The sequence below is a fragment of the Gossypium hirsutum genome, chromosome D01 (assembly GCF_007990345.1).
Source record: "Gossypium hirsutum isolate 1008001.06 chromosome D01, Gossypium_hirsutum_v2.1, whole genome shotgun sequence".
Lineage (NCBI taxonomy): Eukaryota > Viridiplantae > Streptophyta > Magnoliopsida > Malvales > Malvaceae > Gossypium > Gossypium hirsutum.
In genome coordinates, this window is record NC_053437.1 from 51,664,246 (window position 1) to 51,673,353 (window position 9,108).

At 33.3% G+C, this 9,108-nt stretch overlaps 1 long non-coding RNA gene across 1 annotated transcript; it reads left to right on the forward strand.

Annotated features, from left to right (window-relative positions):
• Positions 1 to 3,011: 3,011 nt before the first annotated feature.
• LOC121213941 (uncharacterized) lies at positions 3,012 to 8,746 on the forward strand. Its single transcript, XR_005909499.1, has 2 exons — positions 3,012 to 7,081; positions 7,215 to 8,746. It is a non-coding gene; the product is annotated as an uncharacterized lncRNA (long non-coding RNA).
• The last annotated feature ends 362 nt before the right edge of the window (positions 8,747 to 9,108 follow it).

Below are 9,108 nucleotides of genomic sequence, written 5' to 3' on the forward strand. Positions count from 1 at the left end.
AATTAATATTAAGGGATTTAAATAAATTCAGAAAACTTATGAATTCCTCTTCATCCTTTCGTTGTTTGTCCTCTAACCTCGATGGGAATGGTATATGCTTTGACACAAGCCCCGGTTGTTGTGCAATTTTTGGTTCAACAACTGGTTCGGCTACGTCCACAATTTTCTCCTCAAGTTCAGGCACATCAAGAGTTTCATAAACCGTCTTGACCTTTTCGTCCTCCTTTTGTATAGGTGGACTCAAGTTTACCAAAGGCTTACCCGATCGGAGTGCGATGGCATTCACGTGCTTTTTTCCTTCCTTTCAGGGATTGTTTTCCTTACAGCTTCGAATGCTCGTACCCATTTGCCTTCGCATTTCATTCAGCACACTTACGATGTTGTGTTTTCGTCTTTTAATTTGACCACATCGGCATAAGTTTGAGCGGATTCAGATTTTAATTTTTGAATGTCAAGCCTCATTAATTAGATTTCTCTTCCAGTTCGATCCAATCGTTGACAACAACCAACATGACTGTTGCCCATAGATCTTTCTTGAGATCTTTAAATGTAAAGAGGATTTTGTCGGTTCTGAATCAAGTTTCTGCTACCTTAATTACCTCCCAAATTTAGATTGGGATTGTCCTTCCAATCAGGGTTTTAAGTGTTCGAATAAGGATTTCCACCCATATTGCCCAAATAATTGACTTCTTTCAATTGGGTTTTAGAGTATGGCACATAACTTCAAATAGTATTGTTCATGGATATTTTAATAGTGGTCTCCAAATAGTGTAGCTTTTCCAAAATTTGTTGATATTTTTTGTCCTCCTTGACTGCTTTAATCGTCGATGACTTTAGATTATACGAGAATTGCTTATTGGGCCACATGTACGAGTTCATAGCCATGTCCTCGATCATTTGACAGGCATGCTCGTAAGTGTTGTTCATGAAAGTCCCATTGGATACACCATCTAATCCGACTCTCAAGCTACCATCCAACTCATTGTAAAATATTTGCAGCTATAGCAACTCTTACATTCCATGATGTGGGCACTTTCCTAGCAGTTACCTAAAACATTCCCACACTTCGTATAGATTTTCACCTTCGATTTGCTTGAAATTTACAATGGCACGCCTCAATTGGATGGTTCAACTAATGGGAAAGAATTTATGTAAAAACTTCCCTGCTACTTTGCCCCATGTACTGATGGAGCCAGGCTCTTGTAAATCAAGCCATTTGTACGCATTTTTCTATAGTGAAAAGAGAAACAACCGAAGACGAATAGCATTATTGGTGACCCCGTTATACTTGAAAGTATCACAAAGCTGAAGGAATCGTTCATATGTTGGTTTGGGTCTTCCATCATATTGTCTCGAAATTGCAAGTTATTCTGAATCATTTGGATGGTGGTTGTTTTAATTTCAAAATTATTGGCATTAATCATCGGTCTTTCTATATTTCCTCAGACTGTGTCTACAATGGGTAGCACGTATTCGTGCAATTTTAGCTCTTGTTGAGCCATCAGTGGCTCTCTTCGAAGTTGTGCTTGTGGTTTGACTGGTTCTTCAAATAGGAGGTTTCCAGAGGTAAGTCAACTACCACAGATGGGTTGTGTTGCATTTGCTGATAGGTGCGTCTCAGAATTCTCTCCGTCTAGGATTTGGCTTGATTGGGATGGTTTTGCTTCAAGCCATACACTAAAATCAAAGACATTAAAATAAAATTAATAACTTAAAATTAAATCAAATAAAAATAACTAAAATTAAAATTTAGATCTATAATTCTAAATTTTCTTATTTATCCTATTAAATTTTAGAAAATAAAATTTTAATTTAATGTTGAAACCTCCCCGGTAACAATACCAACAACGTGACCACCACCAGACGTGCGAGCGACTAGACTGGAAATAGTACAACAAATAGATATAAAATTAAGCAACAGTGTTCGCAAGTATATGGGTCAAATTGTAATATAGAAAAGTGTTACAACAAAATACTTGGAAAATATTCCGAGGATCGTACCCAAGGGATGTTGAATTAAACTAAAATTAATTTTCTATACTAACAAGGCTAAATAGCAATAACCTAAAATTATAGTGTGATAAACCAAATTAAAATTAACTAAGTGAAATAACATAAATTAATAAAATTAACTAACGCAAACAAATCAACAATCAAAATTAAGCAAATTAAGCAAACAAAAGATGAACTCACTTCAGTATTCCTAATTAACTTTAGAACTCGAATTTTATCAAGTTAGGTATTAATTAAGAAGTTAGTACCTTTTGTAAACTCTAAAATATATAGATATTTCAGCACTCTTTTATTTACAAATTATGCAAATTATGAGTATATAAATAACACTTTCTATGATTTTTTTTACTTTATTTTCCTATATTTTCCTATTTCCATGGGGATGTGTTAATTTAGTGAATTTATGTTAAATGCATGTTATTTTTCTATTTTTTGGGATTTATTGGGCTAAGGGAAAGAATCACTGAATTTTGGTCGCATTTGGGTCATACACAGGTACAGGTTGAAGGATTAATAGTGCAGTCTTATGGATTTCAAAATGGTGATGATCCAAAATGCATTCCAAGGATACCTGGTATTGCCTAAATTGGAGGCCCAAAACCAATTTCAGTTACCCATTTTTACCAGAAATATAAATTGACAATTATTCACTACTAAAATTAAGTGTCCCTAATTGAAATTCAACTCCCAAATATAGCATATTTGACCCAATATTTCACCCAATAAAAATCAGCTCATATATCCCTTGAAATAACCTTCAATCATCCACCAACTGCTAAAAATAGTAGTAAAAAATCCACAACATTTGGACCACATAATGGCTGGCCACACCTAGAAAAAACAAAGACAACTTTCGTGCTAAAAATATCAAGAAAGAACAATCTTTCTCACACTAAGGGATAACATCATAAATGGAGGAAATCAAGGTAACATTTTCGTTAAATTTAGCAATGAAGCAACCACTCTCCCTTAACCAATGGATGACGCAAAGAGGGGAGGTTATAGGGAGATTTGTTTGCTATTTTTGGCATGGTCTCATCAGCTATAAAAGGAGAGTTCTATTCATCATTTGGGGAAACCAATTTTTTTCACATATTCTTTCTTAAGTGTTCTTGCCCTGCTCATGGCTTGCTAAACGCTTTGATTCCACAAAATAAGGCAATCACTTACTGAAATGAGAAGAGCTAGGAGATTGACTTGAAGATGTTTAAGTGATTTTAACTTAAAGATAAGGGGGAAAGCCACCATGGGAAGCCACAAGGAGCAGCCGTAGATAACCCCCTGCATTCAACTGTTTACTTTTCGCATTGTGAAATGGTCATGGATAGCCCCCTCCGCTACTCTTTCCTACCTTTCTCTTTATTGTTAAATTATTGTTTTTCATGTTGGGAGACAGGATTTCATCTCATCTTTATATTTTTAGTTTAATATCACATGAATTAATTTTTTTATTAAAAATGGATATGAATCTTGATTTGAGTTCATTTGTAACAACCAGTTTTTCAATGGTGTCAAAACTAGTGGTTTTGGAACCACAAATTCAATGAGTGAGTCTATAAATATTATTATTTAATATTTGGGAGTCAATTATAATATTATATTGAACTATGGTTTAATGATTTTTATAAATTGAAAGAATAGATAAGTGCAAGTGGTTGTCCCTAGGAGTCAAGTCCGTAAATCAAGCCCATAAATATTTTTATTAAATATTTACGGAGTTACTATATTGGTGTATTGAAGTTCGGTCTAGAAATTTTAGTGATTCGATAGTTAATTAAGGTAAAAGGATTAAATTGTAAAATAGGTAAAAGTTAATTGATATAGATTTGAAATAGTAAAGGGACCAAAACGGTGATTAAACCATGGTCAAAAATTCCAAGCTATGGTGGATATGATTAATCCAATAGCTTTTGGGCTATTTGCTTATTTAGTCCTATAAGTTTAGGGTTAAATTGAATTTAAGCTTGTTTAGTTAAAATTTTAAAATAATTGAAGAACCATTTGTGCAATTAAACCCTCCGTATATAGTAATTATACTATTTTATATAATGAGGCGGTTAATAAGTGAATTTTTATATATAATACATATTAATTCTTTTACGATTCAATTAATAATAAAGTATAATATCATAAAATATATATATAATAAGAAATAAAAATAGTGGGGGTTATCATCTTCTTTCTCTCTTTATTTTTTAGCCGAAACACCATTGTTCTAAGATCGGGAGCTTCGTTTTTCCTTTTCTTGGTGCATGTAGGTATTTTCTTAGTTTATTTATCATGAATTTTAAGTTTTGAGCTAATTGTAATGGAATCTAGCAAGTTTGGGGATTAAATTGTGAAATCATCAAAGTATAGAAATTATGCTATTGAAATTTTTGGAGTTTTTTAGTTGTATTTGGTTTGGGTTGAAGCTTGGTGATGATTTTTGTTGAGTTTGCAAAGTAATTTTTAAGTAAATTGTAAATTTAAGGATTTATTGTAAGTATGTAAAATTAGCATGTTTCTTTTAAAATTCCAAAGGTTTTGTTGCTGGTTCGGAATAGTTAAACATCAAGCTTAGTGGATGTATAAGGTTTAATTGTGGAAATAATGTTGTTTTAGTCTAGGGACATATTTGAATAAAGTATAAATGTTTTGGGAAAATGTGTAAAATTTTAAATAAGAATTTATATGTATTAAATTGAATAGTATATGAAATTGAGGTTAATATTTGAAATAAATTATAGATCAAGATAAAGTAGATAACCGAGGAAAAAGGAAAGTTGCGGAATAATCCTAGAACTTTTGCCATTACTATAGTTTAGCCCTGGTAAGTTCGTTCGGTTTAATTTAATATGTTTTGTGATGCATATTGTGTGAAAAACTAGATTGTTGAATGTTAATTTCATATATTCAATGTTAAAGTGATGAGAATTTAAATAGTGAATTGTATATAACACTGATTAGTGAAGTTATCTCCTGTGCCGGATGAACGTAGGATAGAGTACAATTGGAATGCCAATAGGTTATAGTGCGTGCTACACGGGATTAATTTGAGACAAGATGATGATTCCAGCTTATTTCATGTTCACTGAATATACCGAATTCCTGCATTTGTTGTGGACTATTGTGTTATATTGACAGTGTTTCTGCCGTGTTATATTGGCGTGTTTCTGAATATACCGAAGTCCTGCATTCTTGTTTGAGTATAGACTCACCTACTGTTAACTGTGATTTGACTTGAATGTAAGGTAGTTTTTGAACTTAAAAGCATCCAATTGATATATGCTTGTGACTTGATATCATAGTCTAAATGTTGGATTGTTTAAGTATTTAAATGGCGGTGTCAATGATGGCACATTTGTTAGGCACATAAGTTTATTGTTTTGGGATGTTTGAGTCTCTTTGAATGTGTTTTGAAGGCTTGTAGACATGTGTTTTTGGTATGTCTTGGAACTTAAAGCAATTGGTATATAAATGGATTGTTTTAGGGGAAAACCTAGTAGCACACGGACACGGGCTGTTACACTATCGTGTGCCACACACGGCCAACCCACACGGTCGTATGTCCTTATTATTCTAGGTGCAGGTTGCGCATAGTCTGGCACATGGCCTGCGACACAGTCGTGTAACCCAAGTCAATGAGTAACATAGGCAAACAAACTAGCTGAGACATGGTCGTGTGTCCCATATTTCAAATGTCTACACGGCCTGGCCACACTGCCATGTGACGCCTATTTTGAAATTTTTTGAATTTTCTCTAAACTTTCTAATTTGTTTCGAATTAGATAATGATTATTTCTAAACTATTTTTAAGGTCTCGTAGACTCGAAATAAGGCTTACAAGTGTAGTTTAACATTGGTTGACATGTATCATTGAGTAGTATTATTTAATTTGTAAACTTGATTGTGTTTGAAGTTAAATGTTCTGAATTGTATTGTAATACTCCGTAATCTTAATCCGGGGATAGAGAAGAGTTAGGGGTGTTACATCATTGGTGTTTGTTTTCTGAATATTCTGTGCAAGTGATTATTTCATTCATTTAGGTTTAATTCATGTTTATACTTGTGAATGTATGACCAACATTTGTAGGTAACTGAATTAACTATTTAATTTGGGAAGAGGTAATAGTTAATAGATATAAGACCTAAATGGTGTGATTTATGTCAATTTCGGAAGATAATTGTTGTAAGCATAAACTGTGTAAGTACCCAAGAGGGTGATTTCTAGGATAGTTTTTTGACATAGGGATATGGTACTTAACTTAGAAACAAAATAGGACTTCGAGAGGAGCCTATGCCTTAATTAAATGGGTTTAATAAATTTTCATATTACCATGAACCTTTTGTGATATTCTTTTTATGACTACTAATAAATTATTGTTAAAGTGAAATATTTTATTTTAGTCTATTCATGTTGTATTATATTATCCCTTGTCGTGATATTCTTTCGTGATATTGCCACGAACCAATTTTATTAAAATTAACTTTACAAATAATTCACTCAACAGTCCCTATGGAGGCGATACTTTTTTACTCACTACTTATTACTTGTATGAACGTGTACACTTGCACATAATCAGGCAACAACAAGATTTTGGCGTTATTGTCGAGGACTGTATTTTTCATTATTTGTGAGGATATTTATTTTTCAATTTGGTTTATTTTTATTTTTATTTTTACTATTTTTATTTTAACTTATTTATTTTCATGATTTTTCAAGGTTTATGAATATAGACCGAATTATCAATCTATTGTCAGTTGACCAAGAAATTGAATGTATTTTTAGGCAAAGAAGAATGGAGAGATTACCCAAAGACAAGTCAATGAGATGAATTAAAATCCAAGAGAAGACGCATCCTGTAATAATCAAAATTTGATCCTTATTACTGATGATAGAGATCGAGCGATTAGGCAGTATGTTGTGCCTTTGTTCAGTGAAATCAATCTAAAGATTGTAAGACCCAAGATTGAGTCCCCTCAGTTTGAGTTAAAGCTATTGGTGTTCTAGATGTTGCAAACAATGGGACAGTTCAGTGGGATGCCTGCTGAAGATCCACATTTGCACCTCTGCTTATTTGTGCAAGTAAGTTACTCTTTTAAGTTACTAGAAGTATCTAAAGATGCCATAAGATTGAATCTTTTCCCATATTTGTTGTCATATCTCGCACGAGCATGGTTGAATTCCTTAACGCCCTGTTCTATTTCCACATGGCAAGAATTGGCAAAACGTTTTCTGTTGAAGTACTTTCCACCAAGAAAGAATGCTAAGCTTGGAAATGGAATTGATGCGTTTCAGCAATCCGATGATGAGTCCTTGTATGAGGCATAGGAACAATTTAAGTAGTTATTATAGAAGCTCCCTTATCATTGTATTCCTTATTGCATTCAACTGGAGACCTGTTACAATGGTCTCAGTGTTCACACAAGAATGGTGGTAGACACTTCAACTAATAGAGCTCTTCTTTTAAAGTCATACAATGAAGCGTATGAGATTCTTGAAAGGATTTCAAGTAATAAGTACTAATGACCTACTCATCTAGCAGCCATATGAAGAAGAGTGGCAAGAGTTCATGAAGTTGACGCTCTTACATCTTTAGCAGCTTAGGTATCTACTATGACTTCCATTGTAAAGAATATTTATGTTAATGGTTGCAACACTAACATGACAGGTCAGCAAACAAGTTAGTTTGAGAACATTTCATGTGCTTACTATGGTGATGGTCACACATTTGAAGAATGTCATCTAATCCTGAATCTATTTACTATGTGGGAAACCAACATCAAAATAGGAATGGCCCATGTCCACAATCGAATCACTATAATATTTCATGGCGACATCATCCCAATTTCTCCTGTAGTAATCAATGTATTGGTCTAAGTAATTCCTATATGTATTCTCATTCAAATCATTTTCTAGGTTTTTCTCAATAGATGCAAAAACCTCAGCCAGCCGAGTCTTCAAATAGTTTGGAGAAACTACTAAAAGCATATATGGCTAACAAAGATACAACTCTAAGGAATCTAAAGAATCATTTAGCTAATGAGCTAAGAAACAGACCTCAAGGTGCTTTGCCAAGTGATACGAATAACCCCATAAGCACATGCAAAGAAGAGTGTAAAACTGTTACTTTTAGGACTGGAAAGGTGTTGGAACCAACAGTTTTTGAATCCAAATATGAGCTTGTTATTGTCCAAAATCAGAACTTGAATCTCCCACTGTGAAAAATCATGTTCATGTGATCCATACTGAGGCACAACCGCAACAGAGTAGTCTTGAAGACTCAACACCCAAGGTAGATGCAGAACCAACACTACCATCAAAAAGCTATTCAATTAAGGTAAAAGCTCCACCACCTCATTACCCGTAGATATTCCAAAAGCAACAACAAGAGGTACACTTTAAGAAATTCTTAGATGTACTTAAGCAATTACACATCAACATTCCATTGGTAAAGGCACTGGAGCAGATGTTAAATTATGTGAAATTCATGAAAGATATCCTCTCTAAGAAGAGATGATTGGGAGAATTTGAGGAGACAATGGCTCTAACTAATAAGTATAGTGCATTCCTGCAAAATAAGTTGCCACCGAAGATGAAAGACCCAATGATTGAAATGGGAAACTTCAATGGAAATATGCTTATGTTTATGAAAAGGTTGTATGAATCAAATGATGTATTATCTCATGAAATGGCTTATGATGTGGTTGACCCCAAAAAATTTATGCATAAATGCACTAACTTGTGTAATGATAATGATGTTTAGGCTTGTGTCAAGCTTGTGGTTATGGTTGATGTTTATGCTTATGCTTTGTACTATGCAAATGAAACGGGTAAGAAAAGGGAATGAAATGGTAAGTTCATAATTGGAACGTAATATGATGATATGGTAATGTTAATGAATTAAAGGTTATGTTCATAGATGGTAAATTTCATATATTATGGATGATCTCATAAGTAACATGGTGTTATATGTAAAAGAGATTGATAAATTAAATGATGTACTTATTTGTGAGAAATCTACTTATGCTATGGATGAATTTACCTATATCATGGATAAGTACACTAACTCGTGAATTGATAATCTTGTTTAAACTTAAGCTAAGCATTTA